Here is a 16390-nt window from a genome sequence, read left to right on the forward strand (position 1 = left end):
CGCCAGACCTATAACTGGGGCAGCTCCAGAGCAGGAAGGCAGTTGTATCCTGGAGTCGAGAGACACCGAGAAGAACTCATCCTTGACGGACTACCGGCGCTGCCGTAGCCCTGCCTTGTGAACTATCATCCTGCCTGCTGGCGCTGCCGCGGCCTTCTGCATCCTCCATCCTCGTCGGGACCTGCTGGCGCTGCCGCGGACCGTTGTAACTACCACCTTCATTGGGACCTGCTGGCGCTGCCGCGGACCGTTGTAACTACCACCTTCATTGGGACCTGCTGGCGCTGCCGCGGACCGTTGTAACTACCACCTTCGTTGGGACCTGCTGGCGCTGCCGCGGACCATTGTAACCACCACCTTCATCGGGACCTGCTGGCGCTGCCGCGGACCGTGTAACGACCACCTTCACCGGGACCTGCTGGCGCTGCTGCGGCCCGTCCAGCTAGAACTCCGAGCTCGAGGATTGTGAGCTATCCATCATATCATCGCATCTACCAGATTGGTAACAAGACTGTCCCGCTACCCCCTTTCCCAACCAAGAGACTAGAATCGAGGGGACCCCTGAGTCCTGACCTCCTTGTACCATTCTATCGTACCTAAAGATTGCTTATAAAGAACGTTAAACCTTATCTTTGTGTGGTGTACATCTGTGGGGGGGAAGTTACTCGTCTGTACGATCGCTGGAGACGGCTCTCCCCGGAGACCTCTCCCCTTGTCCTCGGCCGACCCTCCCGGTCCGTCTAACATATGAAATGCTCTGGAGTTTGTCATTGTTGTATCTAGTGTCCATGCTCACGCTAGAGTGCCGCACAACCATCATACTGTGCTGTATAGACTGACTTCCTTGTCCGTGTCTCCCTCTTCTATCTCTCCCCTTCTTTCATTTCAATCTCTTCCTCCCATATTGCATATTTCTCTGCAGTGCTTCACATCTCTCTTATCCTGTTCTGTGGTTGTCCACTCTCCTGCGTCATCTCTCATATCCCTGCTCTCCTAGGCCCAACTCTTCCTCTTCACTGCCTTCCTTTCTCTTTTTTAGGTCTTGCCTATGCAGCGCGCATGCGCTGCATAGGAAGGAGACCTCTTGAAATCGATTCATCTTTGCAGGCAAAAACGTGCACACGTTGCATTGCTTTCAATGGCAACACATGCACGTTTGGCGTTTCCCTTGCGGGAGCAAACAATTATTGCGCTCACTCCTGCAAGGTAAATGCTGCGCGTCCCTGCTCTCGGCTAACTTTGGCTGCCGCGTGGCTTGTTTTTTTAATGCCACAAATCTGTGTCTGCGCAGATCATAGTTTTCCAGTGCAGTACGCGCAGTACCCTCGAAGGCTGATGCATCTTCTAAGTGACTGGGTGTGGCTTGGACAGACAGCCCATGACAGCGTTCAGCGTATATTTCTATTTCTCTAGAAGCAGCGAATGCATTTCTTTACACAAGAAGTCTGCGCCCTTATTTCCACCCCAAGGGATCGAACCAAAGTTCTTCCTAAACACGATGTTCTGACTGTCTTTATGTCTACAGTCTATTTGTTGCTTTGTTTTCCTTAGTGGGTTTTAAAATACACCAGCCGTGCTGCATCGCCGGTCTGCCCTCTCTGGGGTGAGTGCGCAGGCGTCTGTTTCGGCATCCAGTCATCAGGCATTCAGCCTCTAGCGAGGAGGCCTGCAGGAAAGAGCAGTCCGTCTCTTAGGTGGACCTACATACTGGAAGTTTTGTCAGGGTCTCCCCAGTCTTTCTCGTTCCATACTGGCTAGAACATTCAATAAATCAATCATTGTGTAAGAAAAGGGAAGCACGCAACTTATGCCACCACCTCATAAAACATATGCAGAGTCACAATTTGTCCTGAGTTTATTCACCTTCCTAAAGGACAGAAGACTGACATAACTTGCTGGTATGGTTTGGCTCACAGTGTTGCAGCGTTACACCTGCTAAGGATTGAAGGTCAGTGGCTACTATTTAGTCCTTGGTAGTAGTGCCTAATTCACTGGACAATAAAGTCCTGCACAGGCAGCCGGCAGTCCCCAGACAACTCAATCGAATAAGGCATACGTGTGGTTGGTTTCCCTCTAGGTACGCCACTGAAAACGTTAGTTAGGGCTGGGGGTGTCAATGAAAGTGGAATCAGTGAGGGCCACATCATAGGGACAACACTGAAGCAAGGATTAATAAGGCGGCAGAGTGAGAGAGGTTGTAGGATATGCCATGGTTCTGAAGAAATCTTGAACACCACTTGGGCTACCAAGCACTTTGTATGTATTTTGATTTCCTGGGTCCTATTGGGTTCATCCCCCGGGGCTTGAAGGACACGCCCATTCAGCCCTTGTTCTTCTGCATAGACAGGCACAAACGAGTGCCTATTAGTGCTACCTGCGATAGAGTCAAAATCTGTCCTCTCGAGCCACACACTTACACTGTTCAGTTCCTTTTGATTAGGCCACCAAATAAGGTGGCAGACAGCAATACATTTTCTTTACAGTACCCTAGCCAATAACCTAGATTAGCAGACTATCCAACCAGGCGTGAAATTACCGGATAATCTATTCAGCCAAAGACTTGAGATCACATCATTTTTGGGTTAAAATCTTTTTTTATGTTGACAACTCATATTCTGAAACATTAAAAAGGAACTTACATACTGCTCAAAATAGGACGGGGCTGTGAAGGCGGCGTGCCTTGTGCAAGTGTCAGTGGGTGATGGTGAATGTTCACTTTAAGTTCTTGCTTTGGGATGTGATTGGTAACGGTGAATGGAGGGCGTGATTTGAAGTGAGTGTGATGGGAGAGTCTGGCACTTAATTAGTTGTGTCATAAAAGTGATTCATATGATAATTTAACAATTAGTACTAAATCAATATAATCTGTTTTAAATGTACTCTCTTTTTACCAACTTCGGGAGAATGAAAGACTGAATCCAATTGCCAGGTCTAGAGCTTGAAGCTCGAGTGGATTGCAGCATATGTGTACACACATGTGAATGAAATGCTTGCTCTCAAGCTTCCTCGCTCTTGGAGCTCTTAGGTTTTGCCTTCATACCAGCAGTCTAGCTTTGTTTAGATCACTCCTCTCTATAGCACAGGATAACAAGCATTGGCATAGCCAATAGGTCTCGCCTTTGGGACCTTATAAGTGTTTAGCCAAAGGTGAGACCTATTGGCCATGCCAATGCTTGTTTTCCATGTTGTCATCTGCCTACTCTCCCTTTTCTATATCATTTGACTCTGTTCCACCTGTCTCCCTCTGGCATCGATCCCTTTTTTAACTGTTTCCCCATTAGCCATCTGCTTCACAGCTGTTGATCTATTTACCATCTCTGACATGTCTCCACTGCTCTCTCACTTACATTTCTCACCAATCTATTTTTTTACTTTCACCTCTTTCTGTATCTCCTCTGTCTCCTTCATCTGTCCTTCCTTTCTACTTCCCTTTCTCAGCAGTCTATTTAAGACCTATCTGCTCTTCTTCCTACTAACTGTCTCTCACCTGTCTATCCCTCATTGTCTCTCTTTCATCTGTCTCTTACCTGTCTGCCTCTGTATTGCTTCTCTCTAAAATGTATCCACCTCTCTCCCATCGTTCAATGATCTATTTTTCACCTGTCTATCCTCCTGAACTCTCATGATTGTCTCTTCTGAGTCTGTCTCTTCATCCTTGTTGCCTTTCTCTTGCGCTCACTCACTCTGAGCATGTCTCGCACCAGCCAGCTTTTTTATCACACCGTTTTCACTCGCCGCCTTCAACTCTCAGCTGTCCAGCCCTCTCACTTGTTTTTCCCTTTCACTTTTCTGTCTCCTTTCTGCATGCTTCTGTTTCTCTACCCCTCTCACCTCAGATATGCAATTAATCTCTCTTACAACTGGCTTCTATCTCGCCCAGCTCTGTATTCTCTTTCTTTCTCATACACATGCACATACCTTCTCACCTAATACATTACATCGCAGAGACTTTGTAAGCTGAAATTGGATGGTAAATGCAAAGCTGTTTCGAACAAGCGCCCCCAAAATCCTTAAGATGTCCCTGTTACATCGTAGTGTCCTTTTTAGGTCTCGCCTAGGGAGTGCTTGCGCTGTCTCTTTGAGACATGCAGTATATACTTTAGTGAGTGGAAGACCGCCTCTTTTTAAATAGTTGTTTTCATTTGGTCTCCAGTGTGCCTTTCAAACCTTCTGTAGTTGGTATTGGTTAATAGTGTTTTAAGTCCCTCATTTTTGGGGCTCTTAGCCACGGTTATGGCTATTGGCCCCTTTAATTGCATTAGGGGTGTTGTTTTGGTTGTTTGACTTTTTTATTTGAAGCATGTGATGTTGTTATGTTGATGGAGTGCCTCCCATGCACATACACATTTTCTTCCTGTCCCAGCCCCCCCACCACGCCCTTCCGTTCGTGCCTTTCACAACTGCTGCTCATGTAAAGCGCCACCCACCTCCCACGCTCTCCTGTTCGTGCCTTCTACAAAAGCGCCGCCCCCCTCCAGCCTCTCCCGTTCGTGACTTCTACAATTAAGCGTCGCCCCCCTCCCGCCTCTCCTGTTTGTGCCTTCTGCATGCTCCTGGAGAGCTGCTCTTGACCTCAACTGTCGCAAAACCTTACTCTGAGTGATGGGCCGGTTTCCCAGCGCAGGCTCCCAGTGGTGCACGGGGCGGGTGATTTCCAAGGGTGGCCACTCCTACTTGCTTGTCTGTGGATGCAGGTAGCAAGGGTTGCTGTATCAGACGGGGCGTGGGTGTGTGTGTGTGAGGGGGAGGAGGTAAAATGGCTGACCAATCCGAATGTTTTTGTTTCGGTGACCGGGGCCGCCCTGCGGAGCGGATTACATGTAAATGATCTGTCTTTGCTGCCGGGGTCTCCCTAGGATCCGGGGTGTAATCGCTCATCGATGGCGACATTGTTTGGCTCCAAAGTCACCAGTGTTGTTCACTCTACACACTCCCGACTCCTGATCTCCAATTCTATCAGCAAAGTGACTTTTCTGCCTTCAAGATGCATGGCTTGGTCCTGCAAGCGTGAGTGTCATCTGAATGATAGGCAGGGGTAAAGCGACATGTGTGCGAGTGAACGGATACGAAGTAAAGTCGCAATGAGGTTGAACTCGGAACATCATACATTCTGGAAGCCTACATAATCTTGAGTCTTGCGTCTTCTATTGACTGAGTACAGTGCAGTCACAGCCTGACACGGCCACCGAATGCCCCCTCATTAAGGGGTCGATTCCGATCCGGGTCGGACAGATCTCGGAGAGCTGTTCGTAGCCTTACCTTGCGACCGACACGTACCCGTAGCCGGTCCGTCCTGTTGATGAAGTACGATGCGCATAACTGCCAAAAACCCGACCGACACGTAGGCTATGATTCAAGCTCCATTCTCCATCCGAGCTGTAACTCCTAATGCCGAACCGAGTCGCCCGGAAGCAGTATCCATAGCAGATTCCGCCCTGACAAGTACGATGCGTACTTCCTACGCGCCGGACGGGTCGCCACGTACGGCACGTCAACGCATCCGGAAAAGAAGCATATCAGCTACGATTCGTGCCACAACTCAATCCACGGCTACGAGACGGATGAGCTTGCAACGGGTACGAGACGGAGCAACAAGCAGCGTGTACGAGACGAACACATCATGAATCCCATCGCGCAGGTCATACCAGTACTCTACACTTATGACCGGATCAGGAACAGACGCGGACAGCGCAGACGGTAAGTCAGACACCTCCCACACAAACAAACGACACATACCCGCAAAATGGCACACACACACAGGGGTTCCACATCCTTGCCACTAACAACAGCCCACCATACGGGTTGTATGGCCAGCACCACTACCACCCCCACCCATAGGGCTTATGTTGCCAATCACCCCTGCCACCCCCACTCATAGTGGACCTGTTGCCCATCACTCCTGCCACCCGCACTCATAGGGCTTATGTTGCCCATCACCCCTGCCACCTCCACTCATAGGTGGCCTGTTGCCCATCATTACTGCCACCCCCACCCATAGGGGACCTGTTGCCCATCACCCCTGCCACCCCCACTGATAGGGGACCTGTTGGTCATCACCCCTGCCCCCCCCACCCATAGGGGACCTGTTGTCCAGCACTGCTGCCACCCCCACCCATAGGGGACCTGTTGCCCATCACCCCTGCCACCCTCACTCATAGGGCTTATGTTGCCCAGCACTACTGCCACCCCCACCCATAGGGGACCTGTTGCCCATCACCCCTGCCACCCCCACTCATAGGGGACCTGTTGCCCATCACTACTGCCACCCCCACCCATAGGGCTTATGTTGCCCATCACCCCTGCCACCCCCACTCATAGGGGACCTGTTGCCTAGCACTACTGCCACCCCCACCCATAGGGGATCTGTTGCCCATCACCCCTGCCACCCGCACTCATAGGGCTTGTGTTGCCCATCACCACAGCCACCCCCACCCATAGGATGGGTGATACGCCACACATCCATCATACTCCAACATTAGGTATGTCAGCAAAATACATCCCCCTAACATCATGACAACAGTGTGTAGTCTGTGACAAATGCCCACAACAGTGATTATGACTTCGAACATACAATGTAACTACCATCACATGTGTGACCAAAAAATGAGTGTGGCCTACACAAGGCAAGCATCACTATAGCACTGTGTCAATGTAAAAATGACACCCCCTCACTGTGTAGAACAAAAGTTAAGTGTGGGGTTCCAAACTACAACAAATGTTGAGCATTGTGGTGATGGGGTCTAAACCCCCCTCATTACAGTTACCGAAAGGTAAGTGTCATCATGGTCAAAGCTGCAAATGACAAACAGCATGTATGATTCCCGGTCCCAACACATGAAAAACTTTTGTGGCAAACTAGTGATTGTGTCCCATACCCACAGAGATGTGGTGAGGCTAACAGTGCTGTGAAAACATAACATACTCTCGGCCATGTTCAGACAAGCACCACACATGGGGGCTGACAATGCATACAGTGTACAATGACACAAAATCAGAAGTGACCATCACAAAGCATACACACATCTCGAAAATAGACACACAAATCAAAACAACCTGTGTAGACTGTAGGTGTCAGGTCACAAACTCACATTCCATGCCAGCAATGGCACTAAACAACCAGGATGAATGTGCAGAATGATGTGATATGACTCACAGGGACAGCAGGGAAAATCACAAAAATAGCATCCAGACAATGGCCCACATCAGCAATACCAATGCACTGGTGCAGATGCACAAACACAAACAGGCAACCTCACACTGCACCTCTGACACACCATGTGTGTGTGTGTGTGTGTGTCTCAGTATCCCCAGGCAACTACACAACACATGAGGGGGGCTGAACCACAGTGACACAGATGTGGACACAGTGCCATACAAAATTAAACCATCAATGGGCCCCCCTTAGTGGGCAATCAGGCATAGTGAGATGAGAGGGAGCACAACAGACACATGTGAAACGAGCTGGAATGAACACAAACTAACACAGCAAGAGACTGACACACAACAGCACTACCCCCAGGGACCAGACATTGGGGTGACACAAGCATGCATGACACCTCCACTGTGATGACAAAGGTAGATGTTGTACAAACTGGCAAAAACAGACATATGTCCTGTGCCACAAACGTACATCACATCTACACAAACACAAATCACTCAGCATGGCCCGTCACCCATGGACAAACGGGAGCTAGGGGCCCATCCATGCAAACATTTACATCAGTCCACCCTCAACACCACACACCCTGGACTGCACCAATGTGCATCTGTGAAGCCCACATGGACAGTTGACATTGCACATGCACCCATGACAAAAACAGGAATGTTGGGAGGAACTAAGGTGCACAGACACATCACACAAGGACAGTTTACAACCCTGGTGAATGACAGACGTACTGCACAATATGCGGTACATGACCATGATGTCAAAGCTCACGTAACCTTCAGAATACCTGCCACAGTCCCAGGACAATGCAGAAGCCAAGGCGAACCACAAGGCACACATGCTGACACCTGCAAACATTGCAGCCCTGAACCGGACAAGTGGGAGCAGTCACACACACATACACATGTCTCAATCACTGAAAGGTATCACCTAGGGACAACTACATGATATTGCGAACCAACAAGTTCCTTGGGGACCCCTGACTGTGTCCCATCTGCATCTGACAACATCATCACCATTCAGAACTGACAAATCCCAATGATGAAACACCAATTAACAATAGTGTGTCATGCACCCACACATCTGCTAGCCCATGGCAAAGTTGTGGGATGAACACAGTACCACTCAGCAAGCATAAACAACAGGAACATATCAAGGGAACGTTGCCTGTGTATGAAAAGGGATGTGGACACACACACACATGCAAACACAACACACACCATGGGCCCAGGCTATGTCACGGAACAACACACTTACATGAGGGAACCCAACTCCTGTAGAAGCCCAGCTGTGCCAAACATAGTCACAGCACGTCTCACTCATGTCAGCAGAACACTTGGTCAGTCAGCCATCAGTTACCACACAATGAAGGCTCTGGTCACAACAGTCTGGGTACGGGAGTCTCCCTTAAGTCATCTGCACATACTCAACACATATGTACAGCAAGTTGCACAGAGGACCTAGTTGCTCCCACACCAATGATACCCACACCTGTAGGTCAAGTGGTGATGCGCCCAAAGTCAGGGAAATAGACAAATTGGACAATGGGAAGCACATCATATGTGCATGTGTGTAAACCACAGATGTGACCATGCAAATGAAATGTTCACAGAGATGTCTACAAATTGTTGATCATGACACACCCAGTTAGCTGCAAAGGATGACATGGATACCGACCAGAATAGGATACATATCTCATGGACCACATGGAGTACCTCACATCAACACCTCAGTATTCAGCATTTGAAATACAGCATTACAACTGCAAGGTCATGCTAAACATCATCAACATAATGTACAGCTAAATCAAGTTCACAAGGATAAAGAAAAAAGCTTTATTCAGCAGATGGAAATGTAAACATTCATTAAAACAAAAGGCCAATGGCCAGTCCATTATCAAATGACAAGGAGTGAACTTGAGTGACAACTATCACACGTTGCTTGCCTGCATTGCTAAGGACAAGGGATATCCCCTTGGAGGGGCATACATGGGGGCAGGCCAGGCACCGCAGAGACAGGATCAGGGCGCAGCAGAAGGAGGCAGTGAAGGGGTGGTGGATGCAGGAGAGTCACTTGCAACTGCAGTGGCGCTGACTGAAGTGGTGGGTGCAGTCACAACTGTGGGGCACAAGTCAGATGGGGTGGGTGCCTGCACAACTGTGGGCGGGTCAGATAGAGTGCAGTGGGTCCCGGGGTGGTCGTGGACTCCACTGCAGTGCCTAAATCCATGTGAGTGGAATGGGGTGCAGGCGAGGTCGACGGGACAGAGGGGGGGACGCAATCCCCACATCAGTGGCACTAACCGTCTGACCAGGTGTGGAGGAGGAAGTGGCAGGGGTGAGGGCCTCAGCATTTTGGGGATGATGTATCTGTGGTTGGGGGAACCTGGGGCAGGGTGTGGCGGGGGAACCTCTGGAGTGGTGGCCTGGTGGATGGAGGACGGAGACTTTGTCTTGGAGCTGCATGGTGGGGGTGGGGTCTTGCACTTCCGGTTCTGGGGGGACTTGCGGGTGGGGGCCTCAGTCTAACTGTGCATGGGGGAGGGTGTCTGGGTATGAGGGGCACTCCCCTCTGTGTCTGGGGACTTCCTCTTCCCCTTGTAATCTGGATCTGCTGGGTCGTGGGGAAGAGGTCAAGGTCACAGAGGAAGAGCTTCTGTGGTGATGGGGTTACAGGTGAGGCAAGGGAAGGGGGCTGGGAGGTTAGAGGTTTTGGGGAACTGCGGGGTGGTTGTGGATGACTGTGTGTCTGCAAACCATCCCCTATGAGTGTGATATCAGTTCCCTGCGCTTGCTTGTGTGCACGTCTAGACCTTGGTTTGGGTGTTTGTGTGCTGCCCGTGTCTGTGGCTTTGTGAGAATGTGCAGGTGTGTATGTGCTTGGGACAGGTAGGGTGCTAGGAATCCTGTGTGGTGCGGGACTGTTGGAGGAGGGACATTGCTGCCGTCAGGGAGGAAGTCACAGACTGATTGGTCCTCTGTAGGGCAGACATGCACGATGAGATGCCCTCCATGAATGACACCTGTTGCGTCAACAGACTGGTGTGTGCATGGAGGACACTCACCATTGATGTCTGCCCTACATGGATCTGTCTAAGTAAGTCCAAAGACTCTTCACTCAGGGCAGCAGGGGACACAGGGGCAAGGGGTGCGGTGCCTGGCACAAAGGAGACATGCTACCGAACACAGGAGCCTCCACGGACCTCTGGGATGGGAGCCGAATCACCGATAGGAGGGTGGTGATGGTTGTAGTGGGGGAGGTGATGGGGACAGCCTCACTAGCTTGGGTTTGGTGGCTGCTGAGACCCGCCTCCACAAGGGAGTCATCCTCAGAGCTGCTGTGGCCCTCAGCTGGGGTGGATGGTGCTGAGGACTCCTCGGTGTGGCTCCACTCGCCCTCCGTGCCACCGGGTCCCCCCGACTCCTCTCCTTCTGTCCCTGTCAGGCTCCGTGGCTCCTCCTGGTCTGTGGAGCTGTCCCTTCCTGTGGACGTGGATGTATCTGTATAGAAATAGGAAGAAAGCAAACAACATCAATCACCTGCACTGACTGCACACACCACAGTGAGTACATCACATCACAGGGCAAGGCCTGGCATCATCAGCTGAACACTGCTCAAAGTGCCAACACTGTTTACCATAAGCCTATTGTCATTTTCACCATCAACCATGGCACATATATCCCTCCTGGACTTGCACCCATATGTCTGTTGGATGCTAATACCCCAATGTGCCGACATGCACCACCCACACATTTGTTGGACATGCAAATGAACATATAGGAGTATGTCACTATACACACAGCACATCTCTTGCTACTGACTCAGTACAGGTGTCCAGATGAAGGGATGGGCAGAGACTCATTTCACATGCTTGTGATACATTCCAGCAACACACACTATGATGTTCTCATGTCCTGATAGTCAATGCCACACTGGGGTGCATGGAGCACACTTGAACACAATGCAGGATTACTCATAGCATGTTAAATGCCATGGCACTGGCATGCATGGAAAGTCGGTCAACACTGTCTCTTGTCACAGGGGCAGGACATCCAGACAACAACAGTATGCACTGTGTCACAATCATAGCTCAGGGGTAAAGCAAACTCTGCAGATGACAAGTGCACTTGCCCATCCCCTGCAAACAACATAAGCAGGACCCATAAGACCCCACATAATGCAAATCAGACATATGAGTCTCTGCGAGCACAACTCCCTGTACATTAGCACATCACAGTCTGCTGTGCATGTAACGCGGCTGCCTGAAGTGCACAGTTGCATACACCATTGTGAGCGGTCAAATGATCACACACCTATATGGCACACAGGTCTTGTCTCTCACAGTCACATCTCAGATGTCCTGCTGACCCTCAAAATCATGAACACCCCAGTTGTACGTAACAGGAAGCCACGCCACAATGACACAGAGGCAGACACCTGAAGGCACATGTCACTAAGCACACCCTGTAAGTTGATACACAGGAGTGGGATTACAGAGTGTTTCTAAGTGCCCTTGAGTAGGCATGACTGCCCAGGTTTACGTAAAACAGTGTTTGACCCTGGACAGTAGTCAGGGGGCTAAGCAAGTGTGACATACTTTATATACATACTCCTGAGGCCCACAAATTGGAGTCCCCTGCTGCATGGTTTTGTTTCAAATACCCCAGCCACATGTGGCGAGTCAGACCAGCAATTGAAATACATATCAAGGGCACACACAGATCACATGCCAGATCCCAGGCATTGGGTAAACAATTGAACCACTTGGAAACACACAACAGAGGCACGGGAACAGATGCTGTCCGGAAGCTGAAGCATAGCTGACTGCAGGGACACAGTGCCCTAGTGACACAAGCAACAGACTGTAGGGTCCACACCTGTGGATCAGATGAGGAGGGTGCATCACACAATTGAGGGACCTGAGTATTGGACTACAAGAACTACATAATGTGGAAGTGTGACCAGGCCAAAAGACTGCAATTAGCATGTCAGATATAGTACACAGATTAGGCATGGACTTACCCCCTCCTTGCTGCTGTCTGGCCTTCAGCTGCCTATCCAGGTCTGGGAAGACCACCGCCAGTATCCGGAGCATGTGGGGGTCAGGGTCCGGTGTCCGCCCCTCCTGTGACAGTTCAGCTGGACTCTTGCGATCCTCCGGGTCCAGCCCCGAAGGTCCTGCCACCTCTTCTGGCAGTTGCGGATCCAGCGCTTATAGACCCCCACCGAACGAACTGCCCGGGCGATGGTCAGCCATATCTCCTGCTTCTGGTGAGCATAATCCTATGAGGATGACAAAGTCAAAAGTACATTTAACACACATGCCCCATATTTGTGCTGCACACATTTGGATATAGATGTCATCATCACAAAGGAAATTGAGCTACACAGGTAGTGCAACCATGGAAAAGGACACATAACCTGCATGTCTGACATGTTACCAATTCCTGGGAAGTTTAAGCAAGCACAAATGCACTCTAGCAGCAGAACACCTGCTCATTAAATGTACCTACAAACTTTGGGGGATGAAAGTACTCAGTGAGAATGCTTGCCACTGGTGTACACACTGCTAGTACTGCTAGTCAGACAACATGCATAATTAGGAAGGCAGTGGACTGCACACTCACCTGCTCCCCTGGTTTCCCATACAGCTTGCTGGGCTGTGGAAGGAGCCCGTACAGCAGGACCTGGTTCTCCTCCTCAGTGAAGGCTGGTGCCCTCTCCAGAGTACGCGCCATAGCAGTAGCCAGAGGATGCAGAGACAGCAGCAGTGGTAGCAGGGATGTGGCCCAGTAGCATATAGCGCAGGCAGGTGAGCTCCCTGGGGGCCATCCAGCCTTCTTTCTGTGCTGCAGAGGCAGACTCTGTGCCATGTGTCCCCAGGTATAGGTCCAACACGGTTGCATTCTATGAATCTGACCAATCCATGGAAATATACGACTCGTACACGTCTTCCGCATCGTTCAACTCTTCACCTTCATAAAACCCTAGGAATTGCAACATTGTTGTAGGCATCCAACTGAATTTCCAGCACACAACTCGTACACGTTTTGAATCCGCATCCGTCTCCATGACAGTCCAGAGTCAACGGGTGCACCTGGCTCGGTCAACTGACTGTACAATGTGTATTTTGAAAATACACATGCACCCGTCTCCATACGATTCAATGGCCAAGGCGTACGCCTGTCTCGGACCATGCCTGCAAGACGCACATGCATGATAGTCACCTGCGTCGGACCTCATTGCAGTCAATGGCAAAGCGTACACACGGCTCGGTCATGAACCGTGCAATGCGTACACATTGTCACCCACATCGGACCTCATTGCAGTCAATGGCAAAGCATACGCATGGCTCGGTCATGAACCGTGCAATGCGTACACAATGTCACCTGCGTCGGACCTCATTACAGTCAGTGGCAAAGCGTACGCACGGCTCGGTCATGAACCGTGCAATGCGTATGCATTGTCACCCGTGTTAGACATCATTGGTGTGACTATTTGACTGCTTCAACACACAATTACTTGCTAGGGACACATGTGCACACCCACCACACTACAGCATTGGTCACACAGTGTTCCATGGCATGTAAGGCTGCATTCCCTGTGTGTTGGGGGGCAACATTTGGTTTGTTGTGTGGCACTTTTGTTCAGCCACTCCCAGGCTGTGCACATGTTCATGGGGGCATAATCCTTTGTGTGTTGTGCACATTACCACTATGATGTGCAACTGTACAATAATGGGCATGAGTCACGGACACAGTTACAGGTTGGACACGTTTAGGATATGTCACATACACCCTGAGTCCTGGGGGTGATGGCATGTAGGTCACAGTGAGACCTGTAGCCACAATTCTGATGTGCACCCATAGTCTGTGTGCATGTTGTGTCTCAGATGTGGATGATTAAATGTGCCCAATGGGAGACAGTCTCCACTTCCATGTGGTATGTGCAGCAACATTGATGGTGTGTGTGTGTCTAAGAGACGTACATGTAGGTCCTGCAGAGACAACCGTGGCCACTACCTGTGGGACTCATGCTTGCCTTGCGGCGTGTACGTGATATGCCATGTCATGCCCGTGTCGATGTGGCAATACAGGGACCCTGGGTATCTGCATGGCAAAGATCTGTGATGCCTGGGAGACATCAGGCCTCACTTGTCACTGTGGTGTGTGTTTGTAACGTCACAGCAGAACATACGTCAGGTGACACAGCCCAATGATTGGCCATTGCACTACATGGGACTTATGTGGACATGTGGAATTGAGATGTGAGGTGATGGTCATGTAGGTGACATATGTGTGCATGCCCAACAGCACATACCTCAGTACATTGTATAATGTCATGATGTATAATGTGATATTGAGCCTAGTCATGGCCACATGGGTGGATAAACCGACAATCTTCCTTTGTTCATCTCTGTTCTGCAGGGCACCAGCTGTCCATCGACCGTTCCCAGACCTTGAAACCATGCAGGAACGCGGCTGAATCCGATGGTACCGCTTCACCATGCCACTGATTGAGGAGTTGGCGGAGCAGTTGGTGCCACATCTGCTACCTGGCCGTACGTACCCTACAGCACTGACCCCAGAGGTGAAGGTGATGGCAGCCCTGCACTTCTTTGCTACTGGTACCTTCCAGTACACTGTGGCTACAGCAGGTGGGATGTCGCAAACTATGTTTAGTTGTGTACTACACGATGTCTTGGAGGGGATGTTGCAGTTCCTTGACCTGTACATCAAGTTCCCGAGCCCAGCTGAACTCCCTGAAATAAAGGATGCCTTTTATACACTGGGGAGGATGCCGAACGTCATCGGATCTATTGATGGGACACATGTGGCCCTGATACCACCACAGGCACATGAGCAGGCATACCGGAACAGGAAACATTTCCACTCGATCAATGCTCTGGTGGTATGTGTTGCAGACATGTGTATCACACATGTGTGCAAGGTTCCCTGGTTCTGCGCACGATGCCTACATAATGAGGAGTCGTCGCATTGCAACACTGATGTCACAGATGCCAGATCGGCGTGCCTGGCTTGTCGATGTGTACTGACTGTTTACCATTGTGTGTGTTTGGCAATGTGGTGTTACGCACTCCTACAAAACTCAGCTAATTGTTCATTTTTTTGTGTGTAGGTGACTCCGGATACCCCAACATGCCGTGGTTGCTGACACCCCTCTGGAATCCTGTGACACCAGCCGAGATGCGCCACAATGAGGCACATGTTCAGAGCAGGAGGGTGATTGAGGAGACATTTGGCCTCCTGAAAAGCCACTTTCGCTGCCTGGTCACGACCGGAGGGGCCCTCCCATATAAGCCTGCAAAGGTGTGCAAAATTATCCTTGTATGCTGCATGCTACACAACATGGCAGTGCGGAAGTAGGTGCCTCTCATCCAGGATGACGATGACCATCCTCCGCCACCTGTGGAGGATCCCGGCCTGGGCCACGATGCCAGTGATGATGAGGATGAGAGTGACGACCGCTCACAGCTCATCAACAACTTCTTCACCTGAATGTGAGTTTCCAGGGTTGTTATGTCAATGTATGGAGTTAGCCTGGAATCTGTTGTGGCTGCTCTGTTGCTGTCTGAGTGTGTCTGTGTGGCACTTGACTGGATGCGTGCAGTGCTGTGTCCATTCAGGTGGTGTGTACTCCACAATAGGGTAGTACTGCTAACTTGTTTCTGTGTAGGTTTCTTGTGACATGTTTTGTGCATGTGTATTGCATTTCTCTCCTGCGTCCTACCATGCCCCCATCTTGGCCACGCCCCTCGCTTTTAAGTTTTTTAAAGAATATGTTGTTTGGAACTCTGCTTTGCCGCGTAACTATAGCATCACTTAAACTTTTGTTTTTAGCAGCATATATCAGTTAGGTCAGACTTTCCACAGGGAGAAGGATCCTTCCTGGAATGTTTTCTGGAGTCCCAAAATGCAATTTCCCCAAGCAATTTCCATTGGGGTAATTGAACAGCGATAGAGAAAAAATGGCTAAAAAGAATTTCACCAAATTTGGAAGAAAGCAAGATCTTTACACAGAAAACATGTTTTGTGATTTGGAGTACATCTATACCTTCATTTTTGGAGAAACTAGGATTAGCAAAATAGAGATCTAAACCTCGGCATCATTCTAGACTCCTCCCTCACCATGACCCGCCACGTCAAAACCGTTGCCTCCACCTGTTTCAACTCCTCCGCATCCTCTGCAAATCCTTCAAGTGGA

The 16390-nt window shown here is 50.1% G+C and overlaps 1 protein-coding gene across 1 annotated transcript in view; it reads right to left on the minus strand.

Moving 5' to 3' along the window:
- Positions 1-16390, minus strand: part of LOC146829986 (vomeronasal type-2 receptor 116-like) — a 42986-nt gene that overhangs the window by 21383 nt on the left and 5213 nt on the right. The window lies entirely within an intron of this gene.

Source organism: Triturus cristatus, chromosome 5_1 (genome assembly GCF_964204655.1).
Source record: "Triturus cristatus chromosome 5_1, aTriCri1.1, whole genome shotgun sequence".
Classification (NCBI taxonomy): domain Eukaryota; kingdom Metazoa; phylum Chordata; class Amphibia; order Caudata; family Salamandridae; genus Triturus; species Triturus cristatus.